Genomic DNA, 19,078 nt, shown 5'->3' with positions numbered 1-19,078 from the left:
TATCATTTTATTTCAACCAAAAATGCTTAAACAATAATGTTAGTGATAGAAGGGAACTCATTTTGTGCAAAAAATGGAAAGCTTGCCAATGTTCATGAGGCAGAATTATTACAATAGCCGATAACACATTTTCCCAATGATAAATCTCTATTACCGGTGGACCGCGCGATCAGACTACACCTCCCTATTCAGTTCAGTTCAGTTCAGTTCAGTTCAGTTCAGTTCAGTTCAGTTCAGTTCAGTTCAGTTCAGTTCAGTTCAGTTCAGTTCAACTTTCAAGTTTCAAGTTTCTTTAATAGTTGTCATACAGAAGTACAGAATACTTTTATACAAAATGCTTCTTACTGTTACGCTCCAGAGACTGTGCTAGACGAGATAAGTATGAAATAAAATAGTATAGCATGTAAAAATAGAAGTAAAAATAGAAGTCACAGTGTTCAGTATAGACATATGTACAATGTTCGATGCAGAATAGAAGTAACTGAGTTACCATACAATATACAATATACTATGCAATGTACTAATATACAATACTTTATAGTGCAAAGCAGAAATGGGATGAGGTACAATTTAGGTACAATTTACAGCAATATCAGTTCAGTTCAGTTCAGTTCAGTTCATTATGATCCCAGAGGGCAATTACGTCGCAGTCCAACAGACAGCACAGCACAATAGAATGGTTAAAAACCAGACATGTGCCTCACAATGGATTCTCGTCTACTGTAAAATGTAGAATGTGAGAGTGCCTGTTGGAACAATGTCTGTTCTAATCCACGGTACCCTGAAACACTGTCGTGCCGCGTTTGAAAACCTCAGAAGTACGTCCATATTTAAGCTCTACTCAGACCTGGCAGGTCGGGTACTGGAACCGTGTCACTTCCTGGTTTTTTTTGGTGTTCTTTCCGACGACTTACATCTACCAAAAGCACTACTGAACTGCATCGCTTACTCCTCCTCCCTTCTAGCAAGACGTCTCATTCTTATGAACTGGAAAGATGAACATCCTCCCTCATTTGGCAGGTGGATTTGCGATGTAATGTACCATTTAAAAGTTGAAAAGATTAAATACTTTACGGGGATCAAGTGGGAAATTTGATGTGGTGTGGCAACCCTTTATCTCTTATGTGGAACGGTTGACTACGTCTCTCACCTCCTGAAACAAGGACACTGTATAGGAACAACTCTGTAACACTAAATACTCTGAGAACTTTTAATTTTTTGATATTTTTTTATTCATATATATATATATATATATATATATATATTGATATCTTTTTTATTTTATTTTATTTTTTAAATTTAATTATTATTATTATTATTATTATTATTATTATTATTATTATTATTATTATTATTATTATTATTATTATTATTATTATTATTATTATTATTATTATTATTATTATTATTATTATTATTATTATTATTATTATTATTATTATTATTATTATTATTATTATTATTATTATTATTATTATTATTATTATTATTATATATATATTATTTATATATATTATTATTATATATTATATATATATATATATATATATATATATATATATATATATATATATATATATATATATATATTATTATTATTATTATTATTATTATTATTATTATTATTATTATTATTATTATTATTATTATTATTATTATTATTATTATTATTATTATTATTATTATTATTATATATATATTTCTTTCTACATATTTTTTGGTGTTGGTCTGTTTTTTATTTAATTTGTTTGTCTTTTGATTGTTTTGTCGATAAGTGTATGTATGTCACGTTCGTACTGTCTACTGTAATGTCTAAAAAAAATGAATAAAAATATCAAATATTAAAAAAAAATTGTGTGATGTGGTGTGGCAACCCTTCATCTCTTATGTGGAACGGTTGACTACGTCTCTCACCTCCTGAAACAAGGACACTGTATAGGAACAACTCTGTAACACTAAATACTCTGAGAACTTTTAATTTTTTGATATTTTTTTATTCATATATATATATATACATATATATATATATTGATATCTTTTTTATTTTATTTTATTTTTTAAATTTAATAATAATAATAATAATAATAATAATAATTATTATTATTATTATTATTATTATTATTATTATTATTATTATTATTATTATTATTATTATTATTATTATTATTATTATTATTATTATTATTATTATTATTATTATTATTATTATTATTATTATTATTATTATTATTATTATTATTATTATTATTATTATTATTATTATTATTATTATTATTATTATTAGACCGTCCTCCCCCGGTGTGCCATGTACTAGTGACCTCTGGCACCGAGTTTGGTTCGGCTCCTTGGGGTTTAGTAGTGGCTAATTGTTTCTAGATTAGAAGGACAATTAGGGGCCGGTGTAAGAGCCGAAGCTATATATATTTCGGTTATTGTATTACGTGAAGGTTTAATATTGATTGGATTTAGATAAAGTCATTGAACCGTCGTATTTGTCATAATAGGGCCTTCTGGAACCTAGAACCTTCTAGAGCGTTGTGGTGATGTCATAATAGATCTTTCTAGAACATAGAAGCTTCTGGAACGTTTGTGGCGATGTCATAATAGGACTTTCTAGAACATAGAACATCCTGGAACCCTAGCGTGACATCATGATAGAACGTTCTGGAACATTCGTGATGTAGCTGTATGATGTCATAACCGAACATTCTAGAACGTTTGGGTCTCTATTATAGCCACGATTCTCTCTCTGTGGCAGTTACATTTTCGACCGGACTGGATGGACCCGAAAGGATGGACTCAACAAGGACCTGAAGCCAAAACCAGCAAGTAGATTTACGGCTTGCGCACTACTAAGGAATTTTCCTGTGTGGAGTCGGCGGTGACTTTGGAGACTGGGAAAATACAGTTTTCTTACCTTGTAGTAGTATTGACAGGAATATTCAGGAAAGTAGATTTAGGACCACTTCTGTAAAGAGAGACTTCGCAAATAAACCATTTGGCTATCTTTACTTTACCCTGTGGACCTTGCTTTTCTTTATCAACGGACGTACTACTCACAAGTAAGTAATTTGACCAGTGAAGTGGAGCCCCGGCCCGCACATTAGTAAGATGGAGTCCACGGCTGCGAGTACCTCCACTGTGGCCCCTGATGAGTTTGACAGGAATGCTCCGCGGATCTGTGGCGTTTGCGGCGACAAGGCCACCGGCTTCCATTTTAACGCCATGACCTGCGAAGGCTGCAAGGGCTTCTTCCGACGCAGCATGAAGGGCAAGGACAGCTTCACCTGTCCCTTCAACGGCAGTTGCACCATCACCAAGGACAACCGGCGCCACTGCCAGGCGTGCCGGCTGAAGCGCTGCGTGGACATTGGCATGATGAAAGAGTTCATTCTGACCGACGAAGAGTTGCAGAGGAAGAAGGACCTGATCCAGACCAGGAAGGAGGAGGAGGCTCAGCGGGAGGCCGTGAGGGAGGCACAGCGGCCCCGACTGACGGACGATCAGAGCCAGGTCATCGCCACGCTGGTGGAGGCGCACCACAAGACCTACGACGACTCCTACTCCGACTTCACCCGCTTCAGGCCTCCGGTGCGTGAGGGTGCAGTCCACTCGCTGTCCGACCCCTCGTCAGACTCCTTCAGTCACTCTCCAGAATCCGTGGACACCAAGCTGATGTATGAGGAGCAGGGTCGGAGTCCAGACTCCAGTGAGGAGGACGGCACCCGCCTCTCCATGCTGCCCCACCTGGCCGACCTGGTCTCCTACAGCATCCAGAAAGTCGTCGGTTTCGCCAAGATGATCCCCGGCTTCAGGGACCTGACGGAGGAGGACTAGATCGCCCTGCTGAAGTCCAGCGCCATCGAGGTGATCATGCTGCGCTCCAACCAGAGCTTCAGCCTGGAGGACATGTCCTGGAACTGCGGTGCGCCAGACTTCAAATACCAGATCAGCGACGTCACCAAGGCGGGATACACGCTGGAGCTGCTGGAGCCCCTGGTGAAGTTCCAGGTGGGCCTGAAGAAGCTCCACCTCCAAGAGGAGGAGCACGTGATGCTCATGGCCATCTGCCTGCTCTCCCCAGACCGTCCGGGCGTACAGGACCACGCACGCATCAAGGCCCTCCAGGAACGCCTGGCCGAGACCCTGCGGGCCTACATCCGGCTGCACCACCCCGGCGGGCGCCTGCTGTACGCCAAGATGATCCAGAAGCTGGCCGACCTACAGAGCCTGAACGAGAAGCACTCCAAGCAGTACCGCTCGCTCTCCTTCCAGCCCGAGCACAGCATGCAGCTCACGCCCCTGGTGCTGGAGGTGTTCGGCAGCGAGGCCACCTAGGGGAGAGGAGGCGAGGGAGGGTCCGAGAAGGAGGGAAGGAGCCTCGGGGAGAGGAGGCGGGGGAGGGTCAGAGAAGGAGGCAAGGCGCTGAGGCTGTAGCCAGGCAGGGGAATCAGGTGGTGCGGAAGAGGGAGACATAAGTGGTTGTGTGTGCGTGCGTGCGTGCGTGTGTGCGTGCGTGTGTATGCATGTGTGCGTCAGTTGGTTTGAAAGGAGTTTATCCAGGTATAAAGACCTGAGACAGAAGAGGTCACCTGGAGAGGAGGTAGAGATTGAGAGAGAGAGATGCAGCAAAACAAGGGAACTTCACATAATCCAATTATAACCATACATAGAACCTCTGCCTATATATATATATGACATAGTGTTTCTGTCTTGTTTTTTTAGATGACAAAACCGCTGCTTAACACGCCCGGACAGTGTGTCGTCCACCCGGACATGACAAACATTACTCACTCATCCATTCACTCATCCATTTAGCCATTCAGTTTTAAGCTACCTCTTGGTTTCTTTGGGAGTCTTGTTTTTTTGTATTCACATGACCTAAATGCATTTGGGACAACGATGGTATGTTATATTGAGGACATTGGGACATTGATACTTTATTACTATATTACTATTATTATTGACATTATTATTTTGCACATGCTATATCTTATGTTTGTATGCCAGTGGTGATGTTCCTAACAAATTTTCGTTGTACCAACAATGACAAATAAAGATCTATTCTATTCTATTCTAAATGTGAAGCAGTAAATTTTTTTATTTTGTATTTTTATTTTGTTTTTTATTTCCTTCCACATAACATAGAAACCATACCAATATGACATTTCAGTATGTCGGTGCGAACACAGTGCCTGCAAACTAGTCGTCGTTCTTTACGTCTCTGCGTTTTCCAATTTTCCATCATTTCTCCGCTCAGTGACTTCTCTCTAAAAAAAGGCGTCGTGCCGCGTCAGAAACGCAACGCCTTTTCACATGTTGCCAAAGGGTCCAACTACTCTCTCCGAAAATAAGCTCCGGTGCAAAGCTACCATACCGTCACACCAAGGCCTTTTTGCGCGCACAGTCGCTCTACATGCTAGCTGTCCTGACTTTCCAGTCCTATTATTATTATTATTATTATTATTATTATTATTATTATTATTATTATTATTATTATTATTATTATTATTATTATTATTATTATTATTATTATTATTATTATTATTATTATTATTATTATTATTATTATTATTATTATTATTATTATTATTATTATTATTATTATTATTATTTATATATATTATTATATATATATATATATATATATATATATATATATATATATATATATATATATATATATATATATATATATATATATATATATATATATATATGTTGTGAAGGATCAGATTAAACCGAATATGTATATTTATTTATATATATATATTTAATTGTATTTGTATATCGTTTGATATCCCCTGTATATTCCTTGTACAATATGCATTGAATATCCCTTTAGTCTACTAAACAGCCCATAATAGTTTCATTCTACCATTGGACGAGAACCTGGCGCCAGGTTGCCATACCCCTAGGTCCAGGTTCAATCGTGCCGCCTAACATGTCGTGGCAAGCCCCGGTTCCGCGCAGGAATATGTCGGGCGAAATACGAATGGTACTATTTGTTCATAGCGCATATATATATGGCGCAAGTAAAGTAGAACTTCCTTTTAGTCCAGTTCTTTACCCTCCAACAGAGTGACAGACGCAAAGCCTCCCCACGACGCACGTGTGGTGTAGTAAGGCCTACTTGGCCCCAGAATAGGCATTGAGATATCGTGTAGATTAATAGTTGAATAGTCATAGTTTGGCACTATACCGTCGAGTTGGACGTATTCTATTAAGCTAATAATAGTCTATTTATGTATGGTGCATCGTTCGGTTAGAGTTCTAAAGTTATCAGTACCCCCATCGTTCCTGACGTTATCTGGACGCTTAACCAGGCTGGTCAGACCCCTAGTGGTGATTGCATCCGAGGAGCTCCGGGCCAAGAGCGACTGGACCTGTATATTGGATTACTCTACCCGGACGACGGCGAGCCTTCCACGGCTTGGATTATGCTTTGTGTGCTTTGATTATTCCATGGATAAAGGCCAACACTGCGGAGTGTTGGAACTACCCCCCGGAGAAGACTCCAGGTGAGACGGCGCTCGACACCAGTGAGGTCGCCTCACGTCTCTCCGTTGTGGACCGGCAGCTACCGTCCACAGAGGGTCCAGCTGTATTCGTCTGCGGTCCGAGGTTCTGTGGGCACCGTGTCCAAGACTTTGGATTCTCCCAAGACACCGTCGGCCAGATGGGATACCGCCAGCGGCTTCTCTAACCCCCCCCTCCTACTGTCTTACAACCAGCGGGACCCCCCCCCCTTAGTGTATCCAGCTATAATCATTTAAGTACCATCGCTATCGTTTCCTAAATATTCCAGGTTGTATACTTACTCCCTGCGTAACCAGAGATTGGACATTCAATGTTGATTTACCTACGAATACTCATTTGCCATAAAAGTGCATATTTCATATTTCAAATCATAAATGTAATTAAGTGATCGTTGTATACACCCTTTGCTGTATTAAACCTTCGATTTGGTACATTTGTGTGGATTCGTTTCATCAGGTGGGAAAGTGTTCATCATACTTATATCTTGTACTGGGTGGCCAGAAGTTAAAGTACATGAGGTAGTGGTATTAAATATCATATCTAACAATACAGTCAGGGAATTGTACCCCTCAGTTACAATATATATATATATATATATATATATATATATATTATTATTATTATTATTATTATTATTATTATTATTATTATTATTATTATTATTATTATTATTATTATTATTATTATTATTATTATTATTATTATTATTATTATTATTATTATTATTATTATTATATATATATATTTCTTTCTACATATTTTTTGGTGTTGGTCTGTTTTTTATTTAATTTGTTTGTCTTTTGATTGTTTTGTCGATAAGTGTATGTATGTCACGTTCGTACTGTCTACTGTAATGTCTAAAAAAAACGAATAAAAATATCAAATATAAAAAAAAATAAGTACAGTCTTTTCAGTACAGAGGTTCTTTGTGATGGTTAAGAATACTGGTTAAGAATACTGAATTAGGGTAGTTGTAAGGTTAGTACAGATTGTGTAGGTACTGAGGGTAGTAAGGTCAGTAGCTACTGTCTGATTGTGCAGGTCAGTGCACAAACTGTGGGGGGTAGGGATGAGATGGAGGGCGAAAAAAGACATTGTTCCCTCATATAGTTCTATGGTTGCACTACTCCTGGCACAGAGCTAATGCAGTGTGAAAAGAGGTCCGGCTGTGCGAGACTACCAGTGGAACAAAATAATCAGAGCGGAACTAAATGTATTCACATTAAATACAATGTGTTGCACATGAGAGCTGTAAACAAACACTATTGCTCAGTTGTCAGTTACAGTAAACACAGAATCAGTTATATATCACCTGTGGTAGCGAGCTAGCTAGCTGACGCTGCGTTGGCTATCGGATCCAACCAGGGAGAGAAAAAACGATCTGAAAACAAAATGGAAACGTTTTTGACACCGCCAGGTGCGGAAAGAGAAGTTGGCGTAGTCGTGCCATGCGCTCGCTCTCAAAGCCAAAGGCAAGAGAGTACGATGAGGCTCCCATCTCCCTTGGCTTCACAATTTAAAACGGTTATCTTACTACGAGACCCCATAAATGCACATCAGAACATTATGGAACCTCAATAGTCCGGTGGCTTAGCGCCAGATTTGAGAAGGATGTGGACGCGCAGGACAATTCAATTTGGGGTAGGGGCCACGTCATCATGATGGATTTCAAGATGGCCGCCATGTAAAATCAAGGTTCTGCCCATTAATAAATATCTTGGTCCATAGCGTGCTCAATATCTGAGCGAACACAAAGGTATTGGTATCCCTGTAAACTAGAGAAGCTAAGCTTTCCATTGGTAACATTAAGCCCAACTGTTGGGAAGGGGGTTTTAATAGGCAATGATTCAAAATTATGTTGAATTTTCGCCTAGAAAAAACTGCCATGCTCATCTTCCAAAAGGTCCCTTGGCCGTTCACATGAATATATCAGAGTGAACATTGGTTTTATAGGTAACCACAAGCCTCTTATTTCCAGACATACCCACTTTGTCCAACTTGCATGCTATTTAGGGCAATAATCAAGCAGGTTTGTGGATGTGGTACAATTGTGTCGAACATTCTAACAACTGCCAAAAATGTGAATGTTGGGTTAGGGTTTGTTGTTAGAACGTTGAACATAGAAGATACATTTTGGTGTAAAACGACACATTTTCTGGGTCAATAAATGTGTTAATGCTATGAAGAATGTCACCAGATGAATATTTGTACCATTCTAACAACATATTTACATAATTTTTTACTTGTTTAACAGTCAGACATGCATGAATCTCGCGGAGCCGGGATATCGCACCCTGACTCGACCAACGAGGCAATCGCACCCAAGGGGGGCCCCCCGACAGCGGCCATCACCCCTGGTGACATAGGCTCCCCCGCTGAGCATCTTCCCGGCTTAGCTTGCTGAGGACAGCCTGCTCTGCAGCTGGATATGCATGGTGTGTGGTCCCCACGCTGCCCGATAGGGTGAGTCCCTACACACCGTAGCCCTGTAGTGATATTACTACCACCCAAATTACGCGTGCCTGCTGACCACCGCAGGATCGGAAGTCCAGATGGGGGAGGCACTAATGTAATACCCGGCCTGGCGAGGGCGGGGCTGGGGGGAACCCACGCTGCGACCTCCTGGGCCTAGAGTTCCCCCTCTGACAATTTTTTTAGATACAGGGAACCCTGCTCCGTCGACAGATACAACACCAGGCTCACCAAACACAGACGCAGGACGTGTGGTGTGGGAGCCGCTTGACAGCACAGCATTCTTTTTTTATTTTGTTATCCACCTTTACTCCTTATTTTTCTATTTTTCTCCCATCCCAATTTCGCCTCGCCAATTCTCCCTTCAATTCTCCCCTCCCCTGTCTCGAACGTTTCTAGACTATGCCTCCCACTGGTCGGCTGCAGTGAGGACCAAGCCTTGCATCACGTGTCCCCTCCGGTACACGAGGAGGCAGCTGTCGCATCTTTTCACCTGTACAGCGCGATCTCTCAGTGGCGAGGAGTAACGCGTGGGAGGCTCACGCTGCCCCCGTTACTTCCTGATTCTGCTGTACAGGTGCACCAACCGACCTGTAGGAGTCTGTAGTATGAACGACCAGCCAAGCTGGTAGCAACGCAGAGAGCTGGGCTCGAATCCAGCATCTCCTGCATTAGTGGTGAGCGCCTTGCCCACTGCGCCACTCAGCCGCCGCAGCACAGCATTCTCATAGACAGACCCAGGCCTAGCTAGCAACTGGGTGTCAGCCCCTGTCTCCATGAGAAGCGAAATGTGGGGCCGCTTGCGCCTCACTGGAAGAACGTGGTCCGCAGCCAAACGGGACAAATCAGAGCCCTGAGTCCCATAGTGTAGCGGGGGGGAGTAACCGGAGAGCGCGCTAGACACAGCTAGATGGCAACGTTTTTTTAGGGCGTGCCCACCTTGTGATCACCTGTTTTCTTTGTGTCCAGGGTATCTCAGGCGGGGGAAACATGGCCGCTGGCTGGGGGCCTCACCGCAGCCGCTGGCGAGGCCGTGCTCTCACCTCTGGCTGCGCGGTGTGGGGCGGTGTGGAGCCCAGGTCAAATGCCGCCCGCGCCCCCGTGGACAGACCAAGGTCCACCCGCGGAGAGGGGAGCCCTGAGGAGGAGACCCCTCCCCTCCTCAAGGGGAGATTGCTCCAACCAAAGATGCCTGTGAACAACCGTTGACAGCATCCTAGCCCTCCCTGCGGTTATAGCTTGCGGCTGGGTCAAAAGCTGAATAACCTCAAAACCTTGCGCGATGCTTTTGACGTCGGCTGGCCCTAAGGCCCCATCACCCACAGGGCAAAGGACCGATGCCACCTGCTTCACTAAGCACGGAACACCAGTGGCGGCTGCTGACCAAAGTCTATTACTAGTGAAGCACTGCTCCACTAGTAGTCATGCAATAACCTCCACTGCGGCACACCTGTGCATGCACCCGTGTAAGGGATAAATGAATGAATGAACGAAAACTTTATTAACATATTGCAGAATGGGCTAGCCCAATACACACAATTGTTAAGGGGATGCAGACCAGAGAAAACGTTAGTCCTGTCTACATCAGGGTCCCCCATTTTCAATTCATAGATTCACAAATGCACACCTGCCCTGAGCCCTGTCGTCAGCCCAATAAGCCTCAGCTAAACCCCCAACATTAGACACCGATTGACCGTCAGCATGAATGGTTAAGAGGAGGGAAGAGTGAAGACAGCCCCGGCGGGGTACATGGGAAATGGCGCCCCAAACATTGTAGCATTAGCACCAGCTGCGCGCGCTAAAATACTTGGAAAAACATTCAACAATGAGTCATGATGACCACATTTATCCAAACACCCAGCCCCCCGCGCTAATACATCGCCCGGTCGTCTCACGAGACAACGAGCAGTATCAAACATGCCAGTACCAACGCCAGTCGGCGTAAGGTCCTACCTGAGCACGGCGTGGCTCGACTGCCAAGCGCCGTGCATAGTCCGCTGTCAAGCGACGAGGAAAACACAGGATAGGACCACCGTGCTGTCTGGACGTGCTGAGAAGGTTCTGGGGGCTGGCGTACTTCTGGCGAAAGCCCAACATTGCGTCATTTTTCCCTACGCTTCATAACAAAGTTCCACCTGTTTGAAAGTGCATTATGAGCTGCTTCTGCGTTTGGAAAATAATGAGGAAGGGTGAAAGTGTGACCACTTCCTGCCTATTGTAGAGGCACGCAGGGGAGTGGCGTGGTCACGTGCAAGTGGGTGCATGTGTTTGGTTTCCATGGGCACAATAGGTGCTGGAGATAATGATATCTCAGTATGGCAGAGCGAGACGCGATTGGCCAGTATGATAATATAACTGGACCACATACCACTTTAACATGACCTAAAATCAGAGCAGCATAACTGGACCACATACCACTTTAACATAACCTAAAATCAGAGCAGCATAACTGGACCACATACCACTTTAACATAACCTATAATCAGAGCAGAATAACTGGACCACATACCACTTTAATATAACCTATAGAGTACTAATTTCTCTTGGTATTTCTACTTTTACTTAAGTAAAGGAACTGTGTACTTCTTCCACCACTGCCACGCAGTTCAATGAGATTAACTGGCATTAACTGGACTACATAACCCGCCATTTCAAATATGTTAAAAAAGTCCTTTATTATTGTGATATTGATTTCTTCTGTCTAGATCAGCCAGCCCTAGCGTAGCACGGATCACATTTTAAATGAATTATTCCCTTCCCTGCCTGGCCACACACCCAAGAGTAAACTTTCACAAACTGGGCGGTATATTAGGCAGTATATCGCAAATGGAAATAATTGTGTAGGCTTGTTAATCTGCCTAAACTCCCACACCCTGACCAAACCCCCCCCCCCCCCCCCCCCCGGCACCTGAATATCATTTCAGACTTGCCAAATCCATACAAAGACTAGGCGAAAACCCATTTTCCATAAGATGTCCCCCTTTAAAAGCCCTGTGTTGATTATACCACCCTGCTCCCAAAAGTACATTCTGTGGTTGATCTTACAGTGCAGGATCTGACCACCATGAATGAGGTCACTTCCTGGAAGTACCCGCATGACTTCCCTGATTGCGAGGCACTTGGGTTACGGGACATAAATGTCTGGGTGTTTATAATGGATAGTGGCCTCTCTTGATGGAGAACATATCGCTGTCAGAGTTACAGCAGGTCACTGAAGCCTTGCTTTTAGGTGGCTGCCTGCTTTACATGCTTCTACAGCAGTCATCCGTGAAATAAAAACTGTCTGGAATATCCATTCAGCACAAAAAAAAAATTCTTTAATTTCAGTGCTGCCCTTTCGGAGATAGTCCCCCCCCCCCCCCCCCCCCCATCTCTGAGTATATTGAATAAATGATAGTGGAGGCGGAATTTACAGCATTCTCCACCTAGAGATAAGGCTGCAGGGAATGCTGAATAGTGGTTCCTTTCAAACTGAACAAGCAGTTTCTTTCAAGCTGTCTAACGCAGCTGAAGGCAGTGGCTTCAGGGGTGTAGCTGTGAAATACCGCTGTGGCTTGTATGCATGTTATGGTGTTTTTGATCTCTCTCATGCAAACAAGCAAACAGACACACTGTTGCATTTCGATGCTTTTGAGTGAAAACCCTGTATCTTCGGTCTAGCTATGATTTTTACACGATATTTACACTGCTCACAACATGTTGTTGTGGGCAGGTTTCACGACCCTCATCGGGAGCAATTAGGGGTTAAGTGTCTTGCTCAAGGACACTTCGACACGCTGCCCGGGAGTAGCAGGAATCGAAGTGGGAACCTCTGGATTACCCAAGAAATATTGGAACAATATCATTTATGTGGAAATTACTTATATTGAAATTAATTAGAATCCCTTATTGCCAGTTTGTTGCAAATTCGATTCCCAACCGGGAACCTCTTGATTACCAGACGACTGCTCTACCTCCCGAGCCACTGTCGCCCCTATGTTAAACCCAATGTTAAACCCAATGTTAAACCCAATGTTAAACCCAATGTTAAACCCAATGTTAAACCCAATGTTAAACCCAATGTACAATAAAAACACACACACACACATTCACTCAGAGCCACTTCAGTAGGGAGCCTTGTATTTGCATTCATAACTATATCATAACATAATTGCTTCATAACTCTCCCACTGTTTCACGTGGCTTCTCAGGAATGGAAAAGTGCCTCAATAAACATGGGAAGAACATTAAATTATCATCTAATGGAAGCCGATCACTGAACCTAAAAAGCATTCTTAACTGGGGAAAGATAAATGGATGCTTACTCCTAAATAAATAAGTACGTTACCAAGTATAACTTTGTTTGTATAATAATAATAATTCATTCATATAGCGCTTTTCTAGACACTCAAAGCGCTCCCCACAATGTAGGGTGGAAATTGCCTCCTTCACCACCACTGGTAGCACCCACCCTTGGGCTACGCAGGCTCAATGGCTGTCATATACACATCACACTACACAACGGCTGAACGGCTCAGGAGACAGGGATCGATATCAGTCAATTAAGGGGAAGGGATGATTAGGTGGCCTTGATGTCAGAGACCTGATTGGGAATTTGGACAGGAACGTCGGGGAACCCCCTACTCTTTGGGATAGGCGTCCTGGGTTCTTTAACGACCGAGATTCAGTCAGGACCTTGGTTTAGCGTCTCATCCAAAGGACAGCACTCGCAGCTATACATTTACGGTGTCCCTATCACCGTAACAGGGGCATTGTTACTGACTAGTCCAGAGGACAGAGTGCCCCCTGCTGGACAACAACATCACTTTCCGACAACAGCCTTGACCGGGGCTCGAACCGGTGATTTTTCGATCATGAGTCCGGAGCTCTACTCATGTAGCCACACTGCCGGACAAATATAAGGTATAAAACAAAGTTACAAAGTGCTGCACAGATCCAGATGAACACTGAATCAAGATAATGCAAATGATATACAGCATATGCGGTGTGGGGTGGGGGTTGCTTTTTTCATCGCCCACTGTGTGGCACCCGGTCTTGGGCTGCGTGGGTGAAGGGGCCCACATTGCTTATGCCGGTTGCACATCAGAATTAGAATCAGAATCAGAATTTTACTTGAATTTGACAGTAATTTGAACTGACATATCAGCATGACACATACTCAGAGCTCACATAAAAAAGAAAAAACAATCTTCTGCACTTACACCCCTTACCCTAAACCGGGTTTGTGTCCTATTCCCCTACCCCTACACCCCTAAACCAGGTTTGTGTCCTATTCCCTCCTTACCCTAAACCAGGTTCGTATCCTATTCCCCTACCCCTCCTTACCCTAAACCAGGTTTGTATCCTATTCCCCTACCCCTCCTTACCCTAAACCAGGTTCGTATCCTATTCCCCTACCCCTCCTTACCCTAAACCAGGTTCGTATCCTATTCCCCTACCCCTCCTTACCCTAAACCAGGTTCGTATCCTATTCCCCTACCCCTCCTTACCCTAAACCAGGTTCGTATCCTATTCCCCTACCCCTCCTTACCCTAAACCAGGTTCGTATCCTATTCCCCTACCCCTACACCCCTAAACCAGGTTCGTATCCTATTCCCCTACCCCTCCTTACCCTAAACCAGGTTTGTATCCTATTCCCCTACCCCTACACCCCTAAACCAGGTTCGTATCCTATTCCCCTACCCCTACACCCCTAAACCAGGTTCGTATCCTATTCCCCTACCCCTACACCCCTAAACCAGGTTCGTATCCTATTCCCCTACCCCTACACCCCTAAACCAGGTTCGTATCCTATTCCCCTACCCCTACACCCCTAAACCAGGTTCGTATCCTATTCCCCTACCCCTACACCCCTAAACCGGGTTCGTATCCTATTCCCTCCTTACCCTAAACCTGGTTAATATCCTATTCCCTACCCTGGCCTACACCCCTTACCCTAAACTCATATACACATTATGACCCTTTTTTATTTGACCACTATGAGTAGCATAGATGTTTGGCAAGGGGATTGGGTTTCTTCATTGAGCGCTTATCCTTATTATCACTAGCCCACAGGTATCTTGTGTTTTATTATAAATAATAGCACACTGTTGAGTGAATTGATGACTAGAGCTGTTGGCAGCCGTGAGTGAAAGCTGCATTTATTCTTCCAGCTACAGTAGAGTAGATGCTCTACTTCTGTCTCGAGGTTTGCAAAGATCCAGATTGCCTTGACAGTGATAAGTGGCTGTGGCGAAGCCAGACAGATCTTCTTGCCAAGACGTCTTGAAGACGGTGGCCCCAGCAGGTCAGATGGAATAACAGTTGAGGTGAACAGCCCATCAAACTTCAACGCAACATCTGAGACAAACAAGTAGGGTTGGGCACCGAGAACACCTTTGCCTGCATGGTGTACGCTGACGTGGAATGAATGGTGGAATGAACTACCCACCCCAGTTAGGACAGCCGAAACCCGTCCAATCTTTCGCCGTTGACTAAAGACGCACTTCTTCAACCATTATCTGAAATGCATTTTCTTTTTTAAATAAAAAAAAAGTCTAACCCTAACTAACCTTACTGTCATGCACTTGTCCTAATAAACTAACCTACACTGTAGCACTCAACACTTTGATGAACATTGTTACTCAGCTGATAGAGTTGTGCCCTTCCTGATGACTTGTCGTACAGAACTTGTAAGTCGCTTTGGATAAAAGCGTCAGCTAAATGACTAAATGTAAATGTGAATGTACATTATTGTGTTTGACATGTTGTGCTGGTTAAGTGAATATTATTGACAGCGAGACAGAAAACAGGTTACACACATTTACATTTTGACATGTAGTCATTTAGCTGATGCTTTCATCCAAAGTGACTTACAAAATTGTGAACAACAACAAGTCAGCAGTAGGGGTACGTTTCTGGCATTGTTAGTCAAATAGTGTCGAACTTGAGTGTTACACTCTGAGTGCATAGTAGTATCAAGACATATTAACATGATAGATAGTAGCATAGTAGTAATGTACATAACAGTAAAAAGACAGTAAGAAGGTTAGTTTGTATTATTATCATTTTCTTTTATTTCAGGTTATACTTGTCAGGTTTTATTGCTAAAAACTATTTTGTAGATGAACGTCCGCGGATTGCTAGTAATACTAGTAGCCAGCCTACTGCACACCGGTGACCCCGTGTCACTGGAGAACCACAGAAAAGTCATTATGTGGTGAAAAGGCTGCGGTGAAGAGGCCGTAGTGTAGACGATAAATAACACAGCCCTATAAATAACACACAAGACGTCCACAGAGCTGCATAGCAGAACATAGACAGCTCAGACTCAAGGTGAAGAGGTGAACGAACACAATTGTGCTGCACTACGCTACACTACACTAGAGTTGTGCTACACTAGAGTTCTGCTACACTAGTTCCTTTAGCAAGAGCCACGTTCATTATCGCAGCACCATCTGGACCCTTACAGTAGAAACAAGGTGCCAACTGCAGTTTGAGAACCAAGTTGGTCTCTAGAGCTGCTAGAGGTACCAGTAGCAACAGGGCCGGACTGGGGAAATCATTCAGGCCGGGAAATATAGTGCGGAATATAGCCTCCTGGCTGTCTCCTATAGCCACTTTTTCAGCAGCGGTCCCGGGGGCTTGGCTGGCTGCCTCCTTTCAGCCTCGCGCAATCCAGTGTTGCGTTCAAGGTACGCTGGCAGGCCATCTAGCAGACCAGGCCACCAGCCCAATGGCCAGTCTGGGCCTGCTGAGAGGCCCCGCTGAGAGGTCCTGCTGAGAGGTCCTGCTGAGAGGTCCTGCTGAGAGGTCCCGCTGAGAGGTCCCGCTGAGAGGTCCTGCTGAGTGATCTGCCAACTCATCTTCACTGTTGTGCTGTTGCAACTATAGAAATACTGTACCCTTCTTTTGGAAGAGGCCACTTCGCAGGCCAGGCCCCCAGGAAAAGCCCTGGTGCTCCCGATGACCAGTCCAGGCCTGGCTGGCCTCCACTGTACAAGGTTCTTATATCGAGAGTTACAGAATATAAATCATCTTGGTATCTGGATATATGACAAATTCACGTTCAAATATCATATAGACAATCTTTTTGACAAATTATGACTAAAGATATGTTTTCTTTGTTTAGAAATAGACTTTTCCATCCTGTGTGCCGAATCTTGAATGAATGGCAGAAATAGCAGAGTTCTGCTACACTAGTTCAACAAGAGCTACGTTCATGATCACAGCACCATCTGGTCGTTCACAGCAGGAACCAAGGCGCCAACTGCAGTTTGATTGAGATGTTGTTGTTCTCTAGAGCTAGACGTATCGGTGTAGCAACGACTTTCATATTTCCACTGTACAAAGTTCCAGTATTGAGAGAGTCCAAGTCACTGCTGGGTGCTACCGCCACCTGGTGGTAGGGCTGTATAACCTGGAGTTACAGACACATCTCCACACACAGACAAATCACCATAGGCTGTAGATCTCGGCTGTGGCAGAAGTGTAACAAAATCACGTGCAAAAAGACAGACAATTGAGAGGCTCGTCTGACTTGTAACTGATGATATAGACATTTACAGATCTGTGTACGCCTTTACAGATCTATGTACGCCTTTACAGATCTGTGTACGCCTTTACAGATCTATGAACGCCTTTACAGATCTATGTACGCCTTTACAGATCTGTGTACGCCTTTACAGATCTATGTACGCCTTTACAGATCTATGTACGGATTTACAGATCTATGTACGCCTTTACAGATCTATGTATGTCTTTACAGATCTATGTACGCCTTTACAGATATGTGTACGCCTTTACAGATCTATGAACGCCTTTACAGATCTATGTATGTCTTTACAGATCTATGTACGCCTTTACAGATCTATGTACGCCTTTACAGATATGTGTACGCCTTTACATATCTATGTACGCATTTACAGATCTATGTACGCCTTTACAGATCTATGTACGCCTTTACAGATCTATGTACGCCTTTACAGATCTATGTATGTCTTTACAGATCTATGTACGCCTTTACAGATCTGTGTACGGATTTACAGATCTGTGTACGGATTTACAGATCTATGTACGCCTTTACAGATCTATGTATGTCTTTACAGATCTATGTACGCCTTTACAGATCTGTGTACGGATTTACAGATCTGTGTACGGATTTACAGATCTGTGTACGGATTTACAGATCTGTGTACGGATTTACAGATCTGTGTACGCCTTTACAGATCTATGTACGGATTTACAGATCTATGTACGGATTTACAGATCTGTGTACGGATTTACAGATCTGTGTATGGATTTTTCAGATCTATGTATGGATCTACAGATCTAGGTACAGATTGAGATACAGTCCACACACATTTCCAATATTGGAACTAGTGGCATAAGTGGCATCAAAATCAGTGCAGTGCATATGATGTATTGCTGTGTGAGGAATATAATAAATTAGGTTTTTTCGAGTAAAATAAAGACAATATAAATTGAGACTGCAGCTGGCCCTGGGAAACAAAGTCAATGAATATATATATACCAGTAAATTAACTCTGTTGGCTTAGAATAGCTTATGCAGCAGCTGTGCTGTTCAGTAATTACTGCCTGTTCTGTTGGTGGAAGTTTGTTCTGGGATGCATAGGGTAATTGTATTATATGCATGATTAAGAGACGAGGGGAGAAGCAGTCGTGAAAGCTTAATGTTTCCCTATCATAAATCAAATCAAATCAAATGTATTTGTAAGGCCCGACAACACACGTTAATGTCCCCATGGGCCGGACACATCTTCTTTAAACAAGTCAAGAAGAAACATCACAATAAGTCAAGAAACAAAACAAGAACACCATAAGGTCCAACAAATTTAAAATAAATGCAAAATAAATTAATGCAATGCGAACACTCCCAGACATACCCCACGCGAAGGTAAGGAAAAGCTCACTAAAACCTAGCAATAGGAAAAAATGCACCACAGGCAATGTGGAGGAGAGAAACCTTAGAAGGGCCAATTCAAGGGGGGATCTCCCTTCTTAGATGTCGGTGATAGTAGTGTTGCAGACTGACAGTTGGTAAGCATGCACTCATGTGTGTAGTGAA

General features: G+C 43.0%; 1 protein-coding gene and 1 pseudogene across 2 annotated transcripts in view; both read left to right on the top strand.

Annotated features, from left to right (window-relative positions):
• Window positions 1-19,078, top strand: part of otofa (otoferlin a) — a gene marked incomplete at its 5' end in the record, with an annotated part of 319,129 nt that overhangs the window by 47,791 nt on the left and 252,260 nt on the right. The gene's annotated exons all lie outside the window — the stretch shown is intronic.
• On the top strand, window positions 3,109-4,338 carry LOC311228801 (vitamin D3 receptor B-like; annotated as a pseudogene). The gene has a single exon. The product of its transcript is annotated as a vitamin D3 receptor B-like (transcript).

The sequence above is a fragment of the Notolepis coatsorum genome, assembly GCF_963971535.1.
Source record: "Notolepis coatsorum genome assembly, chromosome: 5".
NCBI lineage: Eukaryota > Metazoa > Chordata > Actinopteri > Aulopiformes > Paralepididae > Notolepis > Notolepis coatsorum.
Note: the sequence above shows the minus strand (reverse complement) of the source record. Positions and strands in the feature narration are given on the sequence as shown.